This window comes from Neopelma chrysocephalum, unplaced genomic scaffold (genome assembly GCF_003984885.1).
Source record: "Neopelma chrysocephalum unplaced genomic scaffold, ASM398488v2 Primary Assembly neopelma1_77, whole genome shotgun sequence".
Taxonomy (NCBI): Eukaryota; Metazoa; Chordata; class Aves; order Passeriformes; family Pipridae; genus Neopelma; species Neopelma chrysocephalum.
The window spans coordinates 4,227,271-4,232,181 of NW_020897738.1; the positions used below are offsets into that span (position 1 = coordinate 4,227,271).

Here is a 4,911-nt window from a genome sequence, read left to right on the forward strand (position 1 = left end):
AGACCTGAAGAACTGAACACTCTATCTATCATTTCTTAACTATTGGTATGTAGGCTTTAATGCAAATATAGGCCATATATTGTCACACTCCATGTAGGTGATGTTAAAAATACAGATGAAACATTGTGGAGCACTAAAAAGTGGTCCTTTGGGATGGCACTGGAGAATATTTAATAAAGGCAAAAGCTGCAGGCTAATTTCCCCTGGGAGTTCCCATTTAGAGCCTGTCGCAGTGAGAATCCATCACAGACAGCACTGATTCACCCACATCAGAGAGAAAAACCACCTCTTCTTCCTTCCCCACTGCCAGCACCAGGATATCACCTTTGGTATGTGAAGGAGCATCTTTTCCAGAGTGTTGGCAAACTTCCCAGCTGCAGTGAGCACATCAGGAGAGCCTCACTCACTCAGTCCCAAGGCTGCAAACCCGAGTGTGACCAGCCACCTCTGAGGGCTGTGAACATCCCACCACAGGTGAGCATCCAGAGAGGAGAGAGAGAGCATCCCTCTGCTTGGATGCTTGCTCAGCTTGGAGGAAGCCCCTGAACAGCTTGAGGCTGTATCCAGTGCCAGTTGCTCCCAACTTGGAGCAACTGGGACCTCAGGAACTCCAGGTCTGACCCATGAAGCTGAGTTTCTCCACAAAATGATGTTTGGGAACAGCAATTCCCATCCTTGCTCTTTGGCTTTACACACAAGCAGCCTGTGTTCCCTCCTCCCACAAGGAGTTCTGAAGCAGATAAGTGAGGTGACAGAATGAGCCTCATCTCTTTAGATGGAGCTCATGATACTATGATATTTAATGTAGCATTTCTCAGGGAATGAGGTTAGGGGTAACAAGCTACCAAGTGCCCTCCCACCATCTCCAGCAAGGAGAAACTAAATGTCTTGACTGAACTCAGCCTGGGGCTGCTACGTGCCTGGGAGGGATAGGAGGAGAAAGGGCCAGCTGAGCAGAAAGGGAAATATCTCTTCAATTCCAACAAGACAAGGTCCCTGCCAGGAAATGCACCACCGGTTCCTCATTTGCTTTACTGAGAAAAGTTAAAAACAAGAGCGCTGAGACACACAGCTGGAGCAGATGTTTTTCATTCTTCACTGTTCACAAGCAGCAGCTCTCCCCCTCCTGCTCATCCACCTACCCTCTCTGCTGGCATCCAGCAGTAGGAGCATGATGGAGAGGAATGGAGCAGAGCCCTTCCCTAGTGCCAGAGCCATCCCTTGGAGCTCCCACCGCAGCCTCTCTCACGAACCTTCCTGAGGTTGTGATCAAGCTCTTCTGCTTGATCCTCCCGTCATTCATGCCAGGTAACCTTTGTAAATGCTGCTCAGCAATCCCAAAGAGCAAGCCAGGCTGCAAGAGATGCAGGGATGTCTGTTTAACACGTAGACTGATGCATTAAAGTCACCCACCCCCTGTGGGACCACTGTTCTCTTTGGCACACCAATCCAAAGGTTAGTTATCAGAAGGTATTTAGAATTCAAAGTAAAACTGCTAAACTTTAAACCATCTAAGGTCTCTATCACACCCATGTGTGTGAAGCTGAGAAGGGAAAAGCATCCTGTCCGATGGGTTGGAAAGATTCCAGGTCACTGTTCCTTAGGCAGTGAGAGCTGCTCAGCTGGATAAGATCAGCCACTAAGCAGGATTACAAATTTATCTTCCCTCAGTAGTGCAATCTACCACTAATAATCATATCATGAAAAATAATATAGAAAATGTTTTAAGGATTGCACTCTGAGTCACTAGCAAGGCACAAAATGCTCCCACAGCAAAAGGCAAAACTGAGCACAGAGACAGAAAACAGAAGACCACGATCCTGGTGTCAACAGCAGCATGGGAAAATCATTTGCAGTGCTGAGACGCTGCAAATCAAACCAGTGGGGCTCAGTTCAGAGGGGCTCGATGAGAAGCATCACCAGTTGACTCATTCCAAGAAGCTGGGATTTGGTGTTCTGACGGTACCTCTCTGTACCTGTAACTTAGGTCTGGACAGTGCTTTTCTGCCCCAGGACAGTAAAAATCAATACAGGCACCAGCTAAGACATCCAACCTCTTCAGAGAATTAAGGCAATTTTTATATTCTCGCTCCCAGCCCGTCACACACTGCCTTGGGCCAGCATTGCCTTCGCTTGGCACAGAGCAGAGACAGCTCAAGCAGCAGCATTGGCCAACAACTGCCCTACAATGCCCAGGTGGTACATCCTGCTTTCCCATCACCATTTGCACAGATATTTCAATCTCATCGCACTAATCACTGCACCAGGGAACAGTGGACTACTCCATCAATGACATCACTGGCAGATTTGATTACAGCATTGATTACATCACCACCCACAAGAGATTCTGCAGCTTTCCAAATGGCACCGGCAGCTTCTAAATAGCTTAGATGGAGGAAGCCACGAAGGACGTATATATTTCAGAAGTCTCAGGCTATAAGTTTAATGGAAGAACTTTCAACACAATCTTTTGGAAATATCAGTACACAGACAAAGTATTTTCACATGCTGTTGCTAGTGTTAGTGAGCCAGGACATGGTCAGGAGAGTATTCTGGTTCCTGGAAAAGTCACACACACAGAGCAAGTGAAGGACTCCGTGACACAGCAGCCAAGAAGGAGACTTTGCATGAGCACAAACCAAGAAGAACGTCATCGCTGGTCGCGGGGCAACAGACAACCCAAGATTTGCCAAGTTCACGGTAAGGAATGTGTGTGCTGAACCATCTCCCTCCAGGGTGGGAAAAATACTTCTAAAAGCCTATTTAAATGACTCTCAGCAGAAGATAACAGAGGTTAGTAACAGGAACTCAAATGAGAGCTCCAAGCACCCATCACAGAATCTGGCACGAGGTGTCTGGGAACGTGAGAAGGACAGTGTTTTGCTGTCCCCATGCCACACACCAGCATTAGCTCTGTCACGGGTTGCTGCTGCTTGCTCAGCCTTCCCTCCTCTGCGTGGACTATTTGCAGCAACAGCATTAAAGCAACCATCAAGCAGATGCTTAAAAAATGCAGAATGACGTTCAAATGACATCTATCCATAAATCAGCCCAAACCACAAACATCTGAAGAAGATTTTCACTTAATCCAATTTACTGTAATCTCTCTCTTTAGTTAAAATGACAGAAACGTCAAAATGGGACTTTACTCCTCTGTCAAAGCATCTCATGGTGAAAAAGGAAAATAAGCAGGCTCTCACACGCAGCACCACTTATTAGGTTAGAAATGTCAAAACTGTACTTTGATTCTCACTATTAGCAGTCACATCCACATGCTGTGCCCTTCTGTTTCACTTCATTTCCCCCAAAAGCGAGCACAGAGCATATGCTCCATGCCAAGCATCATCCAGACAAAAACACAAGTTTCCCATTCTTGCTCCTGATGACCCTGTGCTCATCTCTGTCTGGGGGCACACAGCCCTTTCAGATCACATATAAGCAGTCTTATTTACCATCAAAGCTCTCAGGAGGACTGTGTTCTGCTGCTTCAAAAAACTAAAACAACAATCCAAGCCTGCTCAACAGACCAACCTCAAATTGCTTTTCCCCCATCTCTCCACATTAATTAGCAAATGGGGTAATTGACTCTCTGCCCGGGAGTTAAGCACGTGTGTGTCCGCATATGTATTTCCATGTGTGAGAGTGTGTATCGTTTTCCCCAATGGTCACAAAAATTAAGCCATTATCCAAGAGTCCAGGAAAGTGAAAGAAAAATACCTACTGTCAGGAGTGGGGTCTTCATGCATTATTTAACGAGAACTCTGTTGGCAAAACTGGTGTTGTTTTTATATAAAAGCTAATAGAAATTGTACCTCCAGGTGTCAAAACACTGATGGTAATTCCTGCTGCCTCAGACATCTTGATGTTTCAATTTTAGCAGTATGAGGAGCCTGCAGGGAATCCAAGAGGGTAAAGTGCTTGTAACTCAAAGAGAAGCAGAGAGAAGGAGAGCCTTTTTATTTCTTTATAAAGGGCTCAGGGGAACAGTTCTACTCACTGGAATTATCAGATCTGGTTCCCCTGCTCCTTCCCTTCCTTGAAAGAGGAAGGAGCAAGATAGGCTAACAAGGAGTGATTGTATTGTGTCGACAGGGAAAAAAAAAAATCCATGAGGCTGCAAAGGAGAAGGAAAAAAACCCAAAGAAGTGGTGAACAGAAGATATCGTTGGGGTGCAGCGGCACAGGAGCAGCTGGAAGTAACAGGACGCTTCAATGATTTCCACAGAACAGACAAGCTGTGATGGAACAGCACATTTAAAGGAGTTTGGGTTTTATTAAGTTTGTGCTTAAAAGCACAGTGGCATGCTGAACCCCTCCTCAAGCCCCTTCTCTCACTCATTTCCAACACCTCCCCAGAGCAACAATGGGGCTGTGAGACAATAAGAGCTAAAGATGCATCAAGCGTCCTGTTCCTGACCACTCCTAGAAGGTACAGCAAATTCTAGCCAAAATCTGAGCCACAGCAAAGGCACGAGGCAGCAAATAAGCTCTGACATTTCAATAATTAATTATGGCACCTGTGAAATAGTGGTTTGAGGCCAATGCTGAGTCTGGAAACCACAGACAGCGCAGGCCACCATCCCCAAGCACCCCAGTGAAGGCTGCAGGGAGGAGGGCACAGCCCTCCAAATCTGCTCTCCTGGGCTGCAACCTGTAGAAAAGCCCCAAGGACCCCAAAGCTCCTGGTCCGGGCGCTCCCGTTTCTGTATCTCTTCCACCACGGGATGGCGGGGGGGGGGGGGGGGGGGGGGGACAGACAAGAAGAAAACAATAGCTCAGGAATCCACATGCAGCTCAGCATGGCGTTCAAGGGAAAAGATAAACAACTTCTCCAGGCAGCCACTCAGCCAGGGACACAAAGGTCTTGGAGAGGTCCTTCATTGGGTCATGAACTTTCGCTACCCCATTGCA

At 46.9% G+C, this 4,911-nt stretch overlaps 1 long non-coding RNA gene across 1 annotated transcript; it reads left to right on the plus strand.

The window, feature by feature from the left end:
• Positions 1 to 2,353: 2,353 nt before the first annotated feature.
• Positions 2,354 to 4,363, plus strand: LOC113970585. Its single transcript, XR_003535216.1, has 3 exons — positions 2,354 to 2,700; positions 3,819 to 3,909; positions 4,093 to 4,363. It is a non-coding gene; the product is annotated as an uncharacterized LOC113970585 (long non-coding RNA).
• The last annotated feature ends 548 nt before the right edge of the window (positions 4,364 to 4,911 follow it).